Genomic DNA, 23,072 nt, shown 5'->3' on the forward strand with positions numbered 1-23,072 from the left:
TTCCTACAGAACTTAAGCACCTAAGTATTTTAAATGTGTAAATGACCCAATAAAATCAATGCAAGTTCTTAAATTAATGAACTACTTGGGAATTAGTGATAGAAGTATGTGATCTCTGTGGCTTTCTTGCTTTAAGTATACAATTATGAAAAAGGACTTGAGCATGATGGACAGAGTAGGAAGAAACTAGTCTGTAAAACTTTGAAAATACGGTAAGGTAAATGGTTCATGATCCAGTGCTTCTCTAGAGGAGGCACAGGTTGTGTGGGACTCTACAGTGTGTGGTGGGATTGTCTTTCATTCTGCAGAGTCCTTTCTGAGCCATCAGGAGCGTTGTGCTGGTGTCTGTGCAGAGCAGCCGGGCAGATGAAAGGTCGCACCTCGCTATTTTGGGATCGGCAGAGGCGGAGCTGACACACACATAAGCTGAAAGGCACAGGGAAATTGTGTGGTGTGACCAGAGTACAACCATTGCTGGCTAAAGCAAATGGGAGTCTTTTCTGCAACCTTAATGGCTGTTAAATCACTCTGTTTTAGCTCAGACCTTTTCATTCCTTGATCTGCAGCTATTTGAGAATGTGCTGTTATATGTGTAATCTTTAAATAATGCTTTAGTCTGAAGACACTCACTTGCCCACGAGTAGTTTTGGAACCTCTGTGCTGCCACATCATTTTTCTGCTAGATTTTTTCCAACTGTTGCTTGTGTGGTTTTAGATTTACCTGATAATTTGGATACACAGATTAGGGATATTTATTGTTCTTTATATGTTGAAAGGAAAAATTATATTTTAACTCTGACAATCCCAAATCATGATCAAGATATGGTCTATAACATTTTGTGCTCTGATTCTCGTGAGGGTTTCTTAGAACATGCAGTGATGGTGCTCCCGAGTTTGTCAAGCACGTTTCTCTGTACATAAAATGGAAACTATTTTTGATGTTTTCCTAAAAACATTATGGTATGATTAAAATATGGGTTGCTTAGGACAGGACTAGTCTTTGTTTCTGTAAAGAATAGTGCCAGACATCTCTGGTGTATCAGAGAAGGAGTGAGCAGTAGCTGCAGCCATTTTCATTGGGGTCCTTCCTTGTGTGCTGGCTTCACTGCTGCCTTCTGGCAACACGAGTTCTGGGCTGGCAGATCTGCAAGATCTTTCACATCTCTCAGGAACCTAATCTAAAACATGTAAATTGGCATCTGATCCTTCCCATTTGCAAAGGGGTGTTACTGAGTTCTGATTTTTTTTTTTTTATTTTAAATGTACTTTGTTTCATAGGAGAGAATCAGGGTAGTTCCCAGTCCAGTTTTGAGACACAGGAAAGAGCATTTGCATCTTTATCTTGATTGTGCTAAGCATGTGACCCCTGGAAAAATGGGCTGATTATGGAAAAGTCTTCTGTTTGTTCCTGATTTCATTTGGCCCTTGCTGTTCTTCTATTGATAGCTCAGGATACAGCTGTCTCAGCCTCACTATATGGAGACTGCTACAGGTGTCACAGAAACTGGTTGGTTATTATAAAGCACTTTGTAAATAATAACCTGTAGTAAAAAAATAATTATAATATTGTTGAAGTACAATTAATTCTTCCAGTAAAACTACAAAGAATTAATTCACAAATTAAGAACTTGAAACTGGGGTTTTCTGTCTCTAAGAATCAAAAGACATTTTTGTGGTCTCAGTTCATTTTCAGTTTATGAAATAACTTATTTTCATGGTGCAAAATTACCTAGTATGCAAACTCTAGACTGAGTACTTGAAAACAAACAGGGCTTTGTAGTAACTTGTTATTTTCCCTGAAGAATATGTGTGCCCTTTCTTGCACTCAGCATTGTACTGCTTCATGTGGTTTTGTCTTTGGTATACAACCCACTGTGCTCCAGCTCCACACTTGATTAAATGGCATTATGAACTCTCTAATTATAATACCTTCACTTTATTACGCTCGAAAGGATTGGCTCTGGTGGATGGTGGTGCAGACAATGTGCAATGTGAATGCACTAGTTGGAGTTTCCTGATTTGGGTTGTTATATGCATTGTGAGCTTGCCTTGTGGTTGCCATCATGGAGGTAAATATGATTGTGGGACTATACATAACAAAGAGGTGATGTCTTTCATAAGTGCTCTACTATCCAACTAATAATTTATGCTTTTATTACAGTAGCAAATATTGAATATCTCTCGCATCAATGCAATCTTCAAAACAGAAAGAGGTTTTCGTGGGGTGCTTTTGGGTTTTTGAGGTTTTTTTGAATGGATGTAAAGCAAGTGTTAAGACATAACTTTTCAAGGAAGGTTTTTCTAGGGAAGAAAAAGAGATAATGAGGTGTTGTTTGTGGTTTTTGTAGCTAATATGAAGTCTGAAACTATAATGACAAGGAAGTTTGGTATGATGTTGGAAGCCTGGTTTTCTTTCTCTACAACTTAATTAACCTCGTGAACAGTTCCAGAGTTGCTGCATGTCAGTTGTATTTGTGGATTTGTGACTATATATAGTCTTTCTTCTACAAGAAATTGCTGAGGTCCTCAATGACATTTCATTGATGCTAATGTTAAAGTCTATAAAGTTGTTCATATGGTCTTATCTTCAGACAAGAACCATGTCATTTTAATAGTAAAATAGAAATAAGGGGAGTTAATGTCATTATTGACTAAAACTCAGTACGAAAAGTCCAGAGGATTTGATGGAAGAAGAGAAAGAACAGGAATCTGCTGGAGTAGTCTGGATGTAAGGGTTTAGTTTGCATCTTAACAGTGACAGAGGAAAAATAAGAGAAATAAAGTCCTCATTGTTGTGAGGACCTTACTGAAAAGTAATTAGAGTAATACTATAGATGCAATAGGATGTAGGGAAAAAAGAAAGAAAGCATTAGTGGAAATATGGGCATATTCTCAGAGGAGTCAGTGGACCAAAAAGAAAGCAACCACCAATCAAGGGTGCAGGAGAAGCATGGCCTTGTCCCCACTTGGTGGTGAGGGTCCTCTTCCCCTTCACTTCAGACTCAGCCCTTGTCTCCCTTGAACTCTGTCTGTGAGCAGCCCCGTGCCAGGTTATATAATCCCCCCTAACACTGCTTTTAGCTTGTGGCCATGCAGCTCAGCTCTGCCAAACCCCATTGCCCTCCCTCCTTCCCAGAGGTGGCAGTCAGCTGAAATGGGATGTGCATCCCAGGCGTGCTGAGGCTGAAGCAGAGTTCTGGAACAGCCAGTGTGAGGTCACTACCTGCATCCACATACTATGGCATGAAGGAAATGCTTTGGATTATCCTAAAATTGACACAGTATCACTGAGGCACTGTAAAAGAGGCATCAGTAACTATTTCTGAGTGTTGCAGGTTTTGTTTTACTTATGAATGTTGGGGGGGGGGGGATTTGCAAACAAAGCCTGGTACCCTTTAAAAAAAAATTAAACCCCCTCCCCCCATAAACAGAATCACAGAACAAAATTACAAAACCCAAGCCACTGAATTTATTTAGGGTCTTTTTAGCATGGTCCTGGGGACGTTATCTCTAAGGATATTTTGTGTTCTGCAAATCAGAACCGTAGGCTGCTGCTTTGTGTGTTTGCAGCAGTGATTTTGCAGAAGGCTGACAGAGTCTCTGGGCTGAGCCCAAGTGCTGTGGGCTGGCAGATGCGGCGGGCAGCGTCTGCGCGGTTGGGAATAAAGAGCCCTTGTGCCTGCTGAAAATGCAGGGGATTATAAACGTGAAACTGCTGAGACTGTCCCTTGCATTTGAGTTCAAAGAAATTCAATTTGTTTTAAAAATAGGTTCAATACGTAGGTTTCCTGCTTTAACGCAGCTTCATGTATTTAGGATCTTGTAGAAGATGCGGAGGGGGGAGTTTTGGAGCGAAGCAAATCACTGGCAGATTTAGCATCATGTACGTGTTTGCCAAGTTATTCTTAGCATGAGTGGAGCCCAGTCAAAAGACTTCTGGTTTGTGTGCTATTCTGTTGTATTTTAAACTGATGTTGTGTATAATTGGCATTCGTTAAGGGGAAAATGTAGTGCTGTTTGCTTACATCATGCAAAGTAAAATTAGCGACCAAATTAATAAGAACTCATTTTTCAGGCATGGACTAGGAGCCGGTTGCATGGCAGTACTGTATGGGGAAGAATCAGCCAGCTCAGTTTTTATATTGTGCTTGTTAATACTTTCCTCCTCCTTCTATCCTTTATGTTGACATTAATGTTAATTACTTATTTGCAGCAACCAAAAAGTATTGATGAAAGCCCATGAACCCAATGTGCTTTTGTAAAATTAGTTTCCTGCTTAAGCAGATATTTCTGTAGTAATTGACACAAACCAGCCTCAGACAGAGAGGCAAAGGCAAGCTGGTGTATGATTGATTCACCATATTCTGTGGTTATTTCATGTTTATTGTAAAGAGAAGACTATAAGTATAGGGCCAGATGCTCCACCTGGGTCCTTATCTGAAGATGTGGCCTGAATAATTTATTAAGGTGCTTTCCTTTACATTCTCTTCAGCTAGAAATCTTGCCATAAAAAACTCCAGAATTTTAAAACCTTTTTCTTGTTCTGCTTTGCCTTTGTTAAAACAGTGGGACACTATAGTCAATCCCAGCAATCCCAATACTGGTGCAGAATAAGAAGCTGTATGTGCAAATGCTGCTGTGTGTATACTGCAATATGGGAAAATTAACTGCCCATTTGTAACTGGATTCTCTCAATGCCTAATAATTGTAGGTGTTAAAAGGAACTAGTTTAATGTTTTAACGACATATTAAAGTGGTTGATTGGTTTGGGGTTTTTTTTCTTAAAAAATAGTAAATAACTTATTTTGTTGGCCCACATTACCAGGAGATAAGGAAATTGCATCATATAAGATGTGATCCCCAATAACATTTTCTCTTTGAAGGGATGAGTAGTTCCTTGGTGCCAACCTTGTGGCTTTAATGTGATCTCCCGAATAGCATAAAGCTTGTTAATTTAAATACTGACTTTCAAACAAGCAATATTCTTTTCTGTCTTGCAGGACAGCTAATTGTGCTGATTTCCCCTTGTTTTGTTCTCTGATTTTCCTTTTCAAGTAGAAAACTGTAAATATTATAAAAGGTCAGGTGGTTTCTGTCCAAGTAATGGATTGCTTCAGGCTTTAAAAATGATGCCTGTTTATGATCCTGCCATCTGCAGGAGCAGCAGCCTATCATAAAGTTACTGTATTGATCTGTCACTAGTACTGTCTTGTCTGCCAAATGAAAAATGGCTTAAACTCATAACCTAGGCCAGCAGTTTTCTTATTGTAAGCCAGACAAAAAATGCTATTGATCTTCTTTGCTGAAGTGTTCTTTTCACAGCTTGCCAGCATCAACATACTGTTGTCCTTAGTCAGGGCTAATTAGCTAATAATTTAATGCAACTGAGACAGCAATCTCAGTTTGGTTTAGTAGCAAGGGAATATGCTGTAACTTCACCAGCATCGCACCTTTTAAAAGCATGGTCATGACTGCAGTGCTTGTCTCAACTTTTACACTCTCACTTCAAGTTTGATTTGTTCCACACTAAAGAATAACAGTCCACTTAGGTTGAAGTGTGCTGTCACTTCAGGATTTATAGGAAGCAAAGCCCAGATGCAGTGTTGGTGTCTGTGTTCTTGTATGGTGCTCTTGGTTATGCACTTGCACTTCAGCTTTATGATCACGTCTTGAGTGAAACTAAATAGTTCATTGAATTAATCATGGGATCCCTGTGGTTTGGGAACTACAGACCAGATGGATTCAGTCACCTCTGAGAAACAGCCAAATATACCTTTTTTGATTGACTCATTTGGTTTGTTGAGGTTTTTTGGTGAAACATCAACCAAATGAAAAATGCACTGCTAAATTGTTTTAAATCAGAGTTTGTAAGATGGATCTTTCTTCTAAGAAATAAGTTTCCTTAATCCTCTTACTGCTGTGGGGGCCAGGAAGTTGCAAGGAAACTCAGATTGGAAGCATGGGTAAGATCTCATCTGCTCACACATGCTGAAAATGCATAGTAATCTTCCACAGGTATTACTCTTTTTAATTCAAGTATTCAATTATGTGTATGGATGGAGTTTGCTTGCTTCCATTCCTTAGCTGTGTATAGGCAGCAATTGGTATAACTTCAGCTGGAGGATGGCTCAGTGTCTATCTGCCCATGTTTAATTTTGTGGGTGGTTCTCCTGGCTTGTCACATACTCTTGTAGTGGTGAAAGGTACAGCCTGTACAATGTTCCTTTTAGAATAAACAGTAATAAAACCTTCTAAAATATAATTATATGCATTTTGCCAAAAAAAGAAACAGGCATCATCTTCCAGTTTTTATCTGTTAGAAAATTTGTAAAAGTTCTTGACCCAAAGCAGCTTCTTCTGTAGTCTTTGCCCAGACAGTGTAGGCCATGTCTTAGTTTATATTTCAGAATCATGCATGATTCAAGTTGTATTTTTGTTTTCTGTTCCATATTGCTGAGCACAGTGTGAGGCAATGCACAGGAGGCGGAATAAAACAGATGATCCCTGAGGGAAGTTATTCTTTACATTTCATGCATTAGTTTCTCTGGAGTGTGGGTACATATGTTAATTTTGTACATGAAAAAGGAGTTTAATCTATAAGGACACTTAAAATTTGCTTGAAGTAAGGCAACTTTTAATCTCTGAAAGCATCCCCAAAGTGCAATTAACTATTCTGATGTCCTGATGACTCAACAGATGCTTCTGAAAACTAGAACACATCTGTCAGATTATAGAACTGATAGATTGTTATATGTGATTTAAAATGACTGCCCATAAATGGTTGTATTGGGATAAATATCAAATAGATGGCAGGGGTGTCCAGCTTTGCAGTAGTCCTTTAAAAAACATTTGACAATGCACTGTTCATTGTCACTCTCTGAAGCTAGCTACAGTCACATGAAATGCCTGACTCTTCCTTCCTATCTTTAAAACTTGTTTGGGATTTTCTGCATATTGCCAGCTCCTTTCTAATGCATGCAGGCTATTGAGTGGTATTTTTAATAAAACAGTAGAACTAAAGATTTTTTATAAGCCTTTCTGAAGATTACCAGTAGCCAATTCAACTGATTCTAGACTGTATTCCATCTGTCTAGCAAAGAAAGAAAATACATTAGCAGTCTACACATGAATAGCTTATTAGTTCATTTGCTGTGTGCTCTACAGTGATTCAAGACTGATCTAAAATATTCATCCACAATTACTGGTGCAGCACAGTTCAAAGTGCTTCAAATCTGTGGGTTTGACTGAGAAATTTAAGGAAAATAGCTGCAAATTGATTCTATATGTAATTAATGAAACATTTCATTCTAATGTAAATATTAAATGCTTGGCTATTTTTTCCTCTTATTTTTCCCTTTCCTCTTACTGAGCTCCCCGTCCCTGACCTCCATTATGTATTTGTTTGTTTTATAGGATGGTGGGTGGGCTGGTATGGGGGCATATTCTCTTGAGAGGAAGAATTAATAGCTGGGTCCTGTGACTCATTCACTGAACAAACAGCTGTTCTCCCTCTAATTCACCCTTGCTCGGATGTCCATCCCACCCCCGGAGAGGAGCTGCCAGAAGGCCCTGTTTGCCTCAGTTGTTGAAGCTCAGTCCCCTTTCTTGTACAAAATGCTTTTCCTTGGCCGGCACCCTGTGCCAGTGCGAAGCAGAGGTGCAGAGTGAGCCCCTGGCCCGCGGGCTGCAGCCACCCCCTCTCTGCTGCAGGGACACACAGAATGGCCCCGCTGGCTGGGCAGGATGTCCCAGGGCTCCCCTCTTACAGAGTAGTGGCTTTGGCACAGCAGAGCCTGTTTGCACTGGGCTGGATGACAGTGGCTTCAGTACGGGTTAAAAGCTTCTGGTGTGTTGCAGAGAAAGGGCTTTCAAGGACAGCACGGAAACGAGTGGATATTTGTGCAGATAAAAGGAGTGAAGTCAGTGAGGCAGGACTGGGGTTTTGTTTGGGGTCTCTCCCTCCCTCTTTCAATGTCACAGAAAATTAATTCTAGTTTTACAAATGCTATCAGTGGAAGATTTTAAGAACAGCCTGCAGTAAAACTTGGGAGATCTTGAGGCAAACTGCATCTTGCTTTGAAATTACTGTCTTTCCAGCTCAGATGTCCATGCAGAGCATGAGTTGTGTAATGCTGCCTCTCTAATGTTGCGGATGACCTCGAGTTTTAACATGGGCAGCCTGGCAGGGCTTGGCATCAGGGAAGGCTCCTGCAGCCCTCCAGGGGACCAGAAAACCAGGATCCAGGGCTACCAGTTTGAGAGTACTTGTGTAATAGCTTGTGTGATAGACAGCAAGGAGCACTATCTGTTGAAACCAAATGACCTGAAGAGAAGATGGGGGGAAACTGCTTCTAGCTATTAAATCCCAAGATACAACTCTTCCTCTGAGACATCTGTGCAATTATTCCTTTTGGAGCTTTTATTGCTATGACATTAATTTGCATTAAAGGCTTGGATGTCTAAAATTGTGTTTGCCTGCATCTTATTTGGGTCATAGTGCTGCAGCTTTCCTGCCCTTCACTTCCCTGCCATGACAGCACCACTCAAGCAGGCAATTGCATCCTGTGCAGACATGGGGTTGGATATACACTGTGTTCAGTGTTACAGAAGAAGGTGGTTAGGGTATTCAGTGAGCTGATGTGAAGGCACTCAAGAAAATCGATTTGGCAGAGGATAGATTTAAACTTCTGTGAAATGCCTACCTTTGCATTTAGAGAAATGGAATTTCACCCATAAGTCTTGGCACACCTGCTAGGGGCAGTGGCTAAACCAAACAAAACAGATGTTCATAAATGAGTTGCCTGGCAGCAATATAGGATGTTAAATAACTTTTTTTCTGCTTCCACATACATGAGCTTTTATCCCTTAATATGGGTCTTCACATTGCTTGAACTGCTTTCTGTTCAAATTGCTGTTCACTGGTGAGTTCCTTTATGATTTAACTAAAATCAGGGAAATAGCCTTCTCATCTCCACTCCCATGAGTGGAAGGTAAGGGCAGGAAAGGAAATGTGTATGTTGATCAATTTCAAGAGGTTATTAGGCAGAGATGGTAAAAAAACCTGCTCCTGATTTTACATTGCTCTTATTTTAACTTTCACATTGGAGAACTTGGGGGAATGAAATGGTTTATATATGTTTTCTTTAGATATTTTTAGTAAGAGGTCTCAGATAGTGTTCTTTGGTTAAAAATGCACTTAATTTTTAACCTCCTCTGTTTTAAGAAGGTTAAACTGGAGGGGTTTTCACTTTGATCTGTGTAAGGTCAGAGCTGTCTTATCACTGTTGTTTGAGGTAAGTGTGCAAAGGAAAATTTGGGGGATTTCAGCTAAGTTCTATAAAAGGATTTCCGTAAATGGGGGATCCATCTCAAAAATGCAGAAGTTGGGGTGTAACTTCTACAGGAAAACACCTGTTTAAGAAGTAATTTATAGCTAAGAAAAAAATGAAGATTTTTTGCTTGTAAAACCTAGGCACAAAGCTCTAGAAGTGGTCTAAGGCTACAAAGAGGTTTCTGTTTGTTAGTTTTTAAAGTTTTCTAAAAACCAGCTTTCCTCAATTTGGTCTCCGTTTTTGCACATACGTGTTGCTGTGTAACAACTCTCTTCCGTACTGCATAGGGAAGAACATTTTGAGACCAAAACAGACCAAAACTTGTTTATTAACAGAAGATTAGTAAAAGAAGATGTAGTGAAACAAAGTGAAAAAAATAAACCATTATATTTTTATTGGTGGTGTAAGTTTCCTTCACTTCAGTATTTTTTTGCTTCCTGCAGCTTTTGGGTTCCGCCCCTCCCCAGCAAAAAGAATGCACACATGTTGTGTGTAATTCTAAGCCCTTTGCTCTGCTACTGTCCTTAAGTAGTAATGCTGTAAAGATTTAGAAATTATTCTACTGCCAAATATAAGACATTTGTTACTCTCAGAGACGATGGCTTAATTTTTAGTATTCCTTGGTGGTTTATATCTTGACATTTCTTATGACCTACAGTTAAAATGACTTCAGCGAAGTCTCAACTTATATCCAGATTTCTGAGTGTGGCTGAGTGTCTCCAGGGAGAGCCTTGAACTGCTCACTAAATCAATTTGTTCTTTTCTCAAAACAGATTAAGTATGTTATACCACTTTATATTAAAAAATAAATAACCCCAGATGACATAACTGCTACATGTAAAATTAAAAAATGTGCTCTGCACATTTTGAAGGGTAGTAATTTTGATGCCAATGCTGTGCTGATAGTAATACACCAGAGAGAGCAAAGAATGGTTAAAAACAAGCATGTCTAATCCTGTCTCACTGCTCTGCTAGTCTCGTTTGAGAATTAGGTTGATGGCACTCTACTTGGGTGGGTACTAACTGCTAGATGTGGCAATAATCTTCTTTAACAGAGCCTGAGACACTTTGCTTCCACTGCCTTGTCTCCCTGGAGTTAGATTTTTTTTTTTAAATTTGTCTTACTCATGCCTACTGCTTTCTTTTAAGGTCAGTCTTCTCCCTATTCCTTTAGCAAGACAGGCTGCAGAACTTGCTTGTGACTCACCTGCAGCCTTAGTTGATGCTGCAAGTATAATTTGAGCAGACTTCTCATGTTTACTGTTTGTTTTGTATCCAACACACAGGAGGAGCAGAGGGAAATCGGTAGCTGCTGGTGCCCTGCAAATCTGTGGAGGCTGTACGGGCAGCTGTATGCAGGGAGAGTCAGATGCACTGGCTATGCCAGAAGCAGCTTTTGTTCCTTCAAGCCACTTCCATGGTTGTGCTTGAGTGGATTATTGTTTAAGGCTCCGTAAGTACAATAGGACTTAAGGAAAAGGGAAGGGGGAATTTTTTTCTAAAACAGAACAAAGCACACTGAAAAAGTTTCTACGGAAATAGATGGCAAATGGTCTCTAATAATGGGATTTTACAAGAGATGTCCAATCTCCAGAACAATGGTTCCGTTTAAGCCAAGATTAATAGTGCTTGTTATCCTGCCTGTGAGTTGGCAGCTCAGTGCTCTGCCACAAACAGATGCAGTCTAATGTGCTGCTGCCCGCTGTGGCCAGGGAGGAGCTGTGACTGCCACGGCCACTTGTGAAATGACAGTGAATTGCAAACCTCGGTTGGTTTGGGCCCTCCAGCCCCAGGCTGACTGACTGTAGCTGGCTGGGTGCTGTTGACCTGGAGCAGGCACTGGAGAAGGAGCTGCCTGGACTGCCTTGCAGAGGGCAGCCACACCAAATTTTCTTGTTTCAGCTTGGGCCAAAGCCACCTCCATCAGATTATGACTTCACAAAGATGCGCTGAAATGCCTGTCCTGCTAGTCCTATTTCCCTGTTCCGGCTTAAACCCCTGATCTATTCTACTGACTCATGTGCAGCCCCTTAAATCTGGGGTATGAGGCTGGGAGGGGAGGTAGGGTGCAGCACAGCCCAAGGGACTTCAGGGTACCAGGGCTGTGACTAGAGAGCAGAGACATAGATTTACAGCAATCTTGGCCTACTCAGGCCCTGTTTATAGGTGCACTGGACCCATCTTAGATGCAGCCTTAAAAACAGAGCAGGATTGGAAAAGTGATTCTTTGAGTAATTAGATTTTTGGAGAACAACTTGGGGGAAGAAAAGGATTTTGTTGTTATTGGTGTTCTAAACTGGAGATCATGATAGTGCAAACAGCTGCTGTTAAGCCTTAAATGCATAGTTTATGACAACAAACTGGACCTTTCGTTTCCATCTCAAAATAAGGAAATTGCAAATTCTTGGCTTTCTGCAACTGAGAAAATGTATATTTCAGTTATGTTTTATTTTTTTGAAATAATGTGAAATACAATTTTGAGAAGGCTTTCTTTCTGTTTATGCAGAGAAAAAAACTAAAGGTAGTTGTTTGGTTTTTTAAACTGGGCAAACTAATTGAGAAAATATGACTAAATAAACAAAACTTTTGCTTTTATACACTGGTGAGAAAGAAGATGAGAAAAAATACAAGCAAAATTTACATACTTATTCCTGTGATTCTTTCATACTTTGCTTTGCTGTGCCCTTGTAGCATTCTGCCTAACAGGGTGAGCTTGAGAAATCTCCCAGGAGGACGGGTTGCAGTAATGATGTGATACAGGAGCCACCGGTTTGACTGAGTGTCTGAGTGGCTGCACTGCTCAATGCAGCAGCCTCCTGTGAGAACCTGCTTCTTCTATTTTGGGAACAAAAGGTCAGGAGGAAATGGGGTGGCACAGGAGTGCTGGCCCAGGCTTCTCCTGCGGCTCTGCAGGGCATGAGGAGCCCTGCTGGGGTGAAGGCAGGAGGCTGGCTCCAGGGCTCCCCAGGCAGGGAGGGGATGTGTTGGGTGGGGCCAGGTGAGGCACACGGCAGGTTCCAGTGCAGCCTGGCCCTTTCTGTGACTTTCTGCTACTTGTGTTTGGAAGGAGTGTGGATCCTGTCTGTTCCATCAGATAAATGGCTGTATTTTACAGCCATGTGGCTGCTGCATTTTGGTGTGATGTATTTGAGTGGTTTTTGGTTCTTGTTTTAATAAGGATTACTCAGGACCAAGTCTAAGTGTAGGCAAAGCTGAAAGTTGTCTGAAGCTGCAGTCCTGCTTCCCTCCACACTGATCTTCCCAGCTTTCCCTTCCTCCCTTGTTCTGTCTCTGCCCAGGAAGGAACACACCAACCTGCACGGATGTTAGTCTGTCTCTCATCTTTCCTCTCCATAACCTTCACCTATTTTGCATTACTTAGTTTAGCAACAGTTTTTGCTTTTCTCTTATTAAACTAGCAGACTGTTTCTTGGTCAGTGTGGATGGCATCTGATGCTTTTCAGACATACACTCACTGTTGATTTTGAGTTACTTTAGAATTTCAACAAAGCCCGAGGTTCTAAAATGTCCTGTTAGAGAGCTATGATACCTAATGAGGACTGCATATAATGGTTAAACTCTCTGTAAAGTTTGTTAATGTTTTCACATAGCAGAAGTACTCTTGCTGACCAGTAAGCTTATTTAGGAAGAGCAGCACTTCGTGTTCTTCACTTATGACCCAGTTACAGCTGTGGATAAATGAGAAGTTGGGATTGCTGACATGCTGTGGTTTTACAGGAATTTTGAGCTTGAACATGTGCTACAGTTCAAGTAGAATAATGCTGGAACTTCAAAATAATTTGTGAAAGTAGGAAAATACTCTAAAATGCACCTGCCTTATGCATTTCTATAGGAAGGTTGTACAACATTCTTTAACTGTCCATCCTAATAGTATTTTTGTTTTTCAATATTTTTTGTTTGGGTGTTTTCTATTTGCTATCTCTTCATTTTTGTCTGGGTATGTGGAGTCCATATGATATTTTGTGTATGGAAACTGAAGGGTTTACTCTTGGCTACTATTAGAGATTGATTTGTTTACAGTTATTGAAGTCCAGCAAAGGTAAGTGCTGAGGTATAGACAGTGAGATACCCTGGGCTTGCTCTCGCTTTCTGCAAGATCTGGTGGCCACCAGCTGGGACCAGGATATGATGAGAAAGCAGGGAAAGTCCATTGCAGTGATACAGCTGAGATTAGGAGATTTAAAGATGAATTCCTTGATACTTCCCTATTGGACTTCCTCCAGTTCACTCTTACAGTATTTTTATATGCTTTAATTTTAAGACTTGTAATGCACATGTTGCTCTGGGTGTTTCCCTTCAATATATATAGACCACTTCCATTAATTTTAACAAAATCGCTGGGAAACAGAGCACCATCTTATAAGAAAAGATGTTGAAACTATGTAGTATATTGGGCCTAAATTGATGGATTTAGTAGCTGGGGCTGCAGGGATGGGGACATTGTCTGGGCTGCCCTTCAGGAGGGTCCCTGAGGGATCATGCCTGCCCCAGAGTGCAGTGAGGGTGACCCAAAGCAAGGGCATCCCTGGAGAAGACTGGGACAGGGGAGATGGAACGAAGGGGCAAGGAGTAGCCCAAGGACAAGTGAGAAGGAGGAGGAGCAGGCAGAGAAGGTGCTGCAGACACACTCCACGGCTGTCCGTGCTAGAGGCAGGCGCAGGGCTGAGGGTCAGGCATGGCACAACCCAGGGGAGTTGGGCAAGGAAAGGTCTTCGGGTGATGCTCACCCTTGGGAAGCAGGAACAGAGTTCCCCTCAGTGGTTGCTGAACATAGTCTCCTTTTTTGCCTCCTCAATTTCTGAAACAGTAACTAACAGTTTGTTGTTAACTGTAAATTAAGGAAAATTATGTGGAATTCCCATAGTTGAGATTCTTTTGTCCATGATGTACAGACAAGAGATTTGAGGGATTCTTTTATCACTTTTGCTGTTGTTTGAATCTTTGGGGTTTGTTTTTACAGCTTTGGTTTTGAACTTTGGAAGCCTAGAGATAAATATATCCCTTAAAAAAAACAAAGAGCTGAAAGCTGAAATTTTTATGTGGTGATGAGACTTTGGAGAGCTGGCTTTAGGAAAAATTCCTAGTGCTGCAGGGGACAGGATAAAATTGCTGGCGTTGGCAGCCCTGCTGTGCAGGCTCTCCTTCCCGCCCCTGGCTCCTGCAGCTTTCCTGGCCTGTCTGTGGCTCCTTCAGAGTTGATTTTTGCGGTGTGATCTGCCCGGAGCAGGAGTTCTGCCCGTGGTGCGCTTGTCATGCACCACATACACATTGCTGTAGGAGTAGCCTAACGCAGAGTGTCCAGCTTTGCGATACAGCGGCTCGTAGCCAAAAAATCTTTTATGGCCAAAAAAGCTGTGCGTTTTTGTGCTCCCCCTGCTGGATGTGGAGGAGCAGGAAGCGCTCCCGGCTGGAGCGCTGCTGGTTCCCCTCGTGGCCCGGCTGCCTGGCCGGGCACGGGCGGCTGCTTGCGCATGGGGCTCGGTGCTTCCCGAGTCCGCTCCTGCAGCGGCGGAACCGGCCGTGCCCCAGCTGTGGATGTGGGAAAGGCTGGGAATTGTGCAGCACCGAGTTACTGTGCCACAGTAGGGCTTAGCACACACCCGGACAGGGTGGCTGAGGCAAGCCAGGTGTAAGGGCTTTCCAGCTGGCACTTCTTCTCTACCATCTAGTCTCATCTCATTCTCAGGTGTAGCCCACTAAACCCTGGACCTTACCAGTTAGACTGTTTTGGGATCTTTCTAGAAACAGGACGAGAGAAGGGACCAGGCTTTAAGAAAGTAATTTTATTTTTAGAAGCTGATTGCTGTTCCCAGCAGGACCCTGTGAAGTGTGTTTGCAGAGCTGGGGCTGGCGTGGGGGCACAGAACAGGCTGGAGTGGAAGGGGGGACATTGTACAACCACTGAGCAGGCTGTGCGGGGAAGCCAGGGAGCAGATGCTGGTGGGGACAGTGCCAGTGTCCTTAGAACCAGCTTGGACCTGGTTTATGAAAGGGGTGGGTGGTCAGTACTGTGAATTCACAGAAATGTTAATGGCTAGCCCTTTCATTTTAAGAGGTGCTTTATAAGACAAAGTAGGAATTGTGGTGCTGGTTTTACAGATGGGCAGAATAAAGCAGAAAGGAGGGAGCAAAGCTTTGGGTTTGTGTTGTGCAGCAGTGCAGCTCAAGCTGCCTTAAACAGCCTCTGTTTCTACCCTCTGCCATGATGGCTGATCACTCCTGTCTTGGCCCTGCTCCCTGTGTTGTGTTGGCAGAGCTATTTGAGACAACGTGCTGAAGGAAATTAGTTGCCCCATTCCAGCTGACCATGCAGCTGCACAAATGCAGTGTTGAAAGTAAGAGTCCAGGAGAGAGGAGTGAGAGGTAAAATTCAAGTGTCCAGGTAAATGCTGTAGCCTGATCTGACAAAAGTCCAATCCAGTTACACCTGGAATCGTACCCAGATCTTAGGGCAGGCAGAAAAAAAAGCTTTTCCTTTGGAGAAACAAACTAAAATAACTAATTGCAATTTCATTAAAGGCCGGTCTGCATTGGCTGAGAAAGTCATGTTAACAAATACTAAATTTGAATCAATTAGTGTTGTTCCTACCTTGCATCAGCAGAAGAAAAGCACTGGAGAAAACTTCTGGAACAGCATAAACGTGTTCTGGGCGAAAACATTCACAGTTCAATGAGGCCTTAAAGCCAAACGTTCACCCATGGTGCTTGTCAATATGTAATTTCTCTAAAACTGCCCTTTGTGAGACAAGAAAACCAGCAGTGTCCCTGTAGGAAGCAGACAGTCCCTTGGTGGCACTGGGTGTGTTGGGGTGGGATGACTGTTTCTAAGAAGGTTTTCAGTCATGTTTTTATTCTTGGTGAATTACCAGTGAAAAGGATAAATATGGCTGCAGAACAAACATTGAATGCAACTAACAAGTTATTTGTAATAACTTGAGACTTTTCTTAAAGTCACCTGTGACTTTTGCATAATTTGAGTTTTTATGAAAGTGTCTGCTCTCACAGCTGGTAGTTGGGGAGGAACCTGGAGTGGTTGCAAATTGTGTGGGGTTTGCTGTGTTGTTTTTTGCTTGGTTTTTTTGTTGTTGTTTTCCAATAGTATGTGCTTTTTCATGTTTAATGGGATTTTTTTTTTGCACAGAAGTTATTTGGAAATCAGTCAAAAGAGAGGCAAAATGTAGTCACTGTGTTCCTTTTCTCAATATTTGCTGAGTTTTGGAGCTTGGTAGTATAATGCTGTAAGGACACCTTGTCTGCCTGCTGAAACAGCATGTAACAAAATACAGACTACCCGTAAACATTCCCCCGTCTCCCTTTGCAATCTTTCTTTATAATTAAAAAAACATTTCCTAGAAGTTGCAGTGCTGTGCCAGTGTAATCCATAAACTTGTTTTGTTTTGCTGCAGAGAGGATGGTGGTCCTGAGGTATTTTGGTGTATTTTTTTAATTAGTGTTTGGGGGTTGGTTTATCTTTTTTAATGGCACTTAGCTCACAGTAGTCAGTGAGTACCCTTTATAAAGAGAATAAAAGAGACTTGGGCATGACCTTTAACTGAAAAAAAATTACCATTTGGCTCTGGAAATTTTGATATAAACCTCAACAGAGTTCTCATTATCTTTTCCTTATTTCATTGTTACAGGCATGAAAAGCTGTAATACTTAAACTGCTGAGTGAGTCTCAGAAGCTTGGGGGTGGCAAGGACCCCAACCCAGCCTCAGGTGTGGTCCTCCTGGCTTGGTTCTTGGACTCCTAAATGCTCTTAATTCATTTCAGGTCTTTTCACTGAGCTGATTCAAATGCTGCTGTGTTCTGCAGGAGAATGGAAGCATGATGTGTCTGTATTTTTATTGCAGGAAAATGGATCTTGTTATGTGAGGGCTTTGAGGAAACAGTCCCCAGCTACTGAGAGGAAGAAAGGCCGGTGGGAAATACTCAGGTAGGAAAGCTGTGTATATCATCCAGCAGTAAAAACACTTCTGGGCCTTCATTCCTTTTCCAGACACTGTGTCATGTTTGATGCTTGAATGGCTGATCTGGTCACTATCATAGTTTATTTGTTGTTTTAAGAAGCAGCCCTGTTTGGTCAATTGATTGCAACAACAAAACACTGCAAGCAAAGCCCTCAGCATAAACATTCCTCAGGCTATCCCCGGTACAGTATTGATCCTGATACGGAATACAAACAAATTACTCTGTGTGTGCACCATTCCAGCTATAAAACAGAGCAATAATATGTTCTACTTGCTGCCAATAAATGTGCATTTATAATAAACTAAGCAGAAATCCCTGAGTAGAAGTGAGCAGTAGTTTCAATAATATGTTCAATATCTTATGTCTAGCTGTTGTACAGAATTTTTTAAAAAGCACAGAGTGGGCACTTCAGGGTATCTGTTTCCTTCTTCACTTAAGAAAAATAATCTTTGCAGACTTATTCTGTTGCTGCTTTTCCTTTGCTTGTGGGGGTTTTTTAAAGATATTTTTAAATAGTTTATAAAGCCATAGGTAAGCTCATCTCTGCATTATTTTCAGTGTAGTTCAGTGCTTCTCTAGAATTTGGCCTACATCATCATTTTCTTGTGGACCAGCTGCCTCTCCTTACACTGCTGTGTGAGTCTTCTCCATTTTTGATCCTTGTCATATCCCAGTGGGATTTCCATATGTTGGGAAATAGCACTAAAGTCACTTCTGTGCATCTGTAGTTGTTTTGAATGCACCTGAAATTAGGGGGGAAGTCAGTGCCCTGTGACCATCACCACTGGGGGTACATAACTGAACCCATTTCCAAACAGAAAAAATGTTACTGATCATCAGAACATAGTTTTGTTGTTTTTTTTTTTTTTTTTAAATCTGCTTTACCATGCTCATATAATCCACCATCCATATTTTCAGTGCTGCACTTTGATAAGTTTTAGACAGTTGACCTCAAGGCATTTCTTGATGAACATTTCTATCTGCTCTCAGCCTTGAAAAACTCAACCTTCTCAAGAGCTGTATGGGAGAAAAATGTGTAAGACTAATATTTATAGGCTGAAAAAGAAGGGAGAGGAAAGACTAAAGTGTAAAACTTGCTTCCAGCAGAAATGCCATCCCTCTTTTACCTCTGATAATTAGAAGCATTTCTGACATGGTTACAAAGCGAGTTAGTGGTGAGTGCCTGCCATTTGCTGTGAATTTCGACTGCAGGACTGTTTGCCTTCCCCATGCTTTCTTCTATGTTGTTTTCAGACAACCACAAAATTCTGATACTCACCTATTACATTATGATTCATCAATACTCCTACATTTCAGTTATTTCCAACTATGTACATGTGATTGTTTGTAAAAATGCAAGGTTGTGATTCAGGTTCAGATTTTGAGTATTTTTTAAATCATGTTTAGCAAAGCTTATTTGCATAAATCCTTTCATTAGTAGTGCTAGCTGAAATAATCCTGAAAGACAAGAAGGGGGAGAGGTTTTAAGTGCCATAATTTTTGCCAGGAAAAGATCATGGCTGTGTTATTAAATACAGCAGTACTGATTTTAACTCTAATAGAAGATTTAGAGAACAAGTAGTTACAAGTAATTTTTACTTAAAAGATTAGAAGTAGTTTTTAGAGGTGACTTAAATGGTATACTGTATTTAATGGTCCCTGAATATGGTCTAATGGTATAAGATGCTCATCTTGGATAATACCAGTAATATGTGCAGGCAAAGAAGTGCAGCAAATAAATGACAAAACACAACACCAAACCCCACCACATCAAGAAACACTCTGTTTTTAAAACTGTACTTTTGAAAATTTCCTGGAGATTTCCCTAGACTTGGGCCCTTGTTTGCAAAAATAAAATAAAGATCACTTTTCTTTACCGTAAGGGAACTTAGGAGAGAAGTTCCCTGCTGTGCCTTTGGATCATGTGACCTCGCTGCTGTAGAGCTGGAATGTTTGCCATGGTATTTCCGGAGGCTTCATAAACACACAGAAAAAACACTGGGGGTTAGGAGGATTTTCAAAAAATTGCTGTATTTCCCCCCACCTCCCCCAACCCATTTTTTTTTTTTTCTGACAGCCTAAATTCTTTGCGCTTGAAATGCGGGGCTCTTTGAGGAATTCGGGAATTTATTTGATTAGTCCTGTGAATTTTAAGAACTAAGTTAAAATATTTGATAATTTTTTAATTGCTGAACTTGTCTAGAATGATTTCTTACCAGATGTAATACCTGGCAACCTACATATTAAGCCTGGCTCTTATTTAGATGGTCTTAATGGTTTACTTTTGGCATGTGTCACTGTGAGTGGCATTCAGTAATCTGACTTGATAGCTGTCATCTTGCAAGGCAGAGTAATGCAAACAAAAGATGAGCACTCAGACAAGGTTACAGTGAAGAGCCGTTTCCTAAGTCCTGCTGTGGTGGCGTAGAATCCCCAAGTCAAATCAGAAAAGCACAGAATTAGTTCTGGCTCCTGGGATGTGAGGGATAAGATTATGCAAACCTCTTCCATCTAACTGTAGGAATAGTACGTGCTCCTTCTCAGACTTGGCAAACACCAGCTTAAACTGGGATTATGAGGACCTCTGTGTGTCTGTAATGCCATGGATATGTGATGTCTTAGTGGCAAGGTGGGATGAAGGGGCTCTCCAGTCCCTCTTACAGCCTGGACTGGCAGAGCTGCAGCTTCTCCTCCTCCCTTCCCCTTCTGGCCAAGCTGCCTGTTGAACAAGAGCAGAGAATGTATCTGTTTTAAAAATAACCTGGCAAAAATGGGGAGGGAGAGGGAGGATGAATGGACTATTTTTAACTTCACCAAGTCCCTCTGTGCAGCACCATGAAGCTGTCCCAGGAGGGGTGGGGTGAAGGCAGTGCAACAGGAGCTGGTAACAAGTGGCCAGAGATAGGAACTGCTTGTTCCAGATTGCCTTTGTGAAAAATCCCCCAGCAATGAGCCTGTGTATTCCATGAGGCTGCTCAGACTGTGGTCAGTGGGAGGTGTATAACCCTATCAAGAGAGGCTTGTTGCTGAATCAGACTATTTATTGCATCAGAAGTTACAGAAAGGAAGCATAGTTTGTCTTTTGAGCTTCCATTTTAAGTATGAAGCAGTAGAGTTGTTTTTTTCCCAACTTCAGGCCCCAAACTGGCCCTCTGAGGAGGAGCAGAGGTGGATCTGGAATTGAGCAAGGGCTTGAATTCTGCACTTTGAAAGGGCTTCTTCACTCCTTTGTCCTGTCCCCTACTGAACTTTCTGAATTCTCTAAGTGTGACTAATTCTTGAATTATATTCTTAGTGTTGAAATGTCTAGAATAATTTACATTAATAAAGTACAGCTTACATTTTGTTTCCCTAAGTTTTGTGATGTCTGATTGCTACAGATTGTCACACTGTCTGACTTCTGCTCTACTGGTCTCTAGCTAGAGCAGTTGAATGAGAAGGGAATAGGATGTAGCTAAGAAGTTGTTCAGAAAATCTTGTACTGTGATTTGTAGGGAAAAACATAGTTTAAAATATTGGCTTAAATATAAATGCTCTTGTATAGTAAGTAATCTTTTTTAAAAGTAAGCCATGACTCTGAAGGCAAGCTGTGTTTTAATTTATCTGCTTGTATATGTGCTGTTTTTTGTTTTTCCCAGGTGGACACATAAAAATATGTATAGCTGAGTGACATGTTGGTAACTTCTTACTTGAGTTGTCTTCAGTATTGTACTTTTTAATAAAATGCTGTAGCACCCCAAGTTTCAGCTGAAAAGTTCCAAAGTTCTGTCTTGTTCCTTAGGTTATTTCACTGGTTTGTCGCTTTGCCTGTATGAGACAGTGCAAAGATTTTTTGTAATTTTGTAATGATACTATGTATATCCAAATAATATTTTTCATGCCCTTTGGCTTTGCCCCTTCCCATCAAAGGATTCCCAAGCCTTCCTAAGGAAACTTTTGTTAGGGAGGCCAATGGGTGTCATGGTTGAAACTTGTTCTCAAAAACTCTGTGCTCCTAATGGCCTTTGACAGTGTTTGGGAAAGATGTCACTTCAACACAGTGGAAAGCAACCAAAGTAAATTATATTTTTAATGAAGGATTTTCTATCTGGATGAATTGATACTGGCAGGACAGTATTGGTTAAAAATAGAAGAACCTTCTGCAGACACATTGCATTCTCTCCTGGTTTTACTTTGTCTAAACAAAAAGCAATGTACACATAGTGAGTGTAGACAGATTTGAGTCTGAGGTACTTCCTTTGCAGATGGCTTCTGATTCTTTTCCTATTTTATTTTTTTTTAATAAGTATTGCTTTAAAGGGAGACCAAATCAGCATTTAAGGATTCTGTTTATCATGTCACTGCATGGGAGATTGCTGTATTCTGTACTAGACCTACTTTATGGTGGTGTGTACCAGATTCTTATGGCCTTATAAAGGATGCTAACTTGCATTCCTCTCTGCAAAGAAGTACTTCCAAAAGAAATAACAAGCAGATTGAGTATTTATTTTTGTTCAATACAAAAGTATTCAGAGCTAACTGGCAAATATTTTACTTCTCTACCCTCCCTTTCCCCTTAATCGTGTTTATCTTCTTGCCGTTTTCTTCTATTAGAAGTGTGTTCTTTTCTTCTATTAGAAGTGTGTTCTTCTATTAGAAGTGTGTTCTTTTAGTTCGGCTGATTTATAAGCCAAGATTTTATCTTTTCACTGGAAGTATGTGTAAGTAAAGGGACTGAATGGTTATTTGACTTTTATATGCTGTACGTATGTATACTGTATATTTTAGATATATTAGATGTGTGTGTAAATTGAGATCCTGTCACTGTCTGAACAATGGATGATGATTATATATGTATTTTTAAATTACTGAAAAATCTAAATAAGGCTAAATTAACCTGCAGTAATCATACTGTTGTATTATTGCTAAGTGTTTCATACCAAATAGTATTTAAATGCATTTCTCTATTTCACCTTCTTGAAGTTAGTAAGTTCAAGGTATGACTGGTTTTTGACACACTTCATTAGGCCTTGATATTTCTGACAGCATAGCTTTCTTTTTCAGGCCTTCAAGTGGGAAAACAGAGAGAAAATTATTTCCTTCTCAAGACAAAAGAACCATGCAAGTGTAATTTCAGCTCTTAGTTTTTCTTTTGTCTGTGTCTCTTAGCCTGGTGTGATTAATTTGGTTTGATTTGGTCATGTTTTTAGAAGCTTATGAAAGGGTAGGGAAAAGGGAAGAAAAACACTCCTTTGAAGCAGGTATCCATGATTCAAATGCTGCCTTGGATCATAAAGATATATCTGCCTGAGATCTGTGTTACTGGAGTGTGAGAAATTCTGTGTGAAATTCCAGCAGGTGTTTAGCCCAAACTGATGATCAGGCAAGGGTCAGGGACAAGTATATAAACTGCTTGTAGTCTGCTGAGGATGTGTAGTCTTCACCCCAGATCAAACTAAGCCTTTTCAAAGAAAATATTTTAAGCTAGCAAATCATGGAAAACCTCCATATACACAATGTAATCTAAAAATCTCAGAAGTCAAAATCAACATAGTAAATCTGCAGAATCTGAATGTGTGGAGAAGTGTGTCTGCCACACCTTGTGGGGTCCCTTCTCTCTTTTGCTTATACCTGTCCCATACATCAGAAAGCCCCAACTGAAAGCTAAAAATACTCCTTTACAGTAGAGTGGGAGGGAAAACAAAACAGGCATGAACACCACCTTCCAAAGATCCTGAGTGTTTGCTACAGAACAGTCTGTTGACACA

General features: G+C 40.8%; 1 protein-coding gene across 1 annotated transcript in view; it reads left to right on the forward strand.

Moving 5' to 3' along the window:
• The window catches only part of ZMIZ1 (zinc finger MIZ-type containing 1), a 337,453-nt gene that overhangs the window by 99,963 nt on the left and 214,418 nt on the right, over positions 1 to 23,072 (forward strand). Inside the window, exon 3 of the mRNA XM_059476742.1 lies at positions 17,208 to 17,290. The gene's annotated coding sequence lies outside the window, so the exon portion shown is untranslated. The remainder of the gene's footprint in view (positions 1 to 17,207; positions 17,291 to 23,072) is intronic.

This window comes from Ammospiza nelsoni, chromosome 8 (assembly GCF_027579445.1).
Source record: "Ammospiza nelsoni isolate bAmmNel1 chromosome 8, bAmmNel1.pri, whole genome shotgun sequence".
Lineage (NCBI taxonomy): Eukaryota > Metazoa > Chordata > Aves > Passeriformes > Passerellidae > Ammospiza > Ammospiza nelsoni.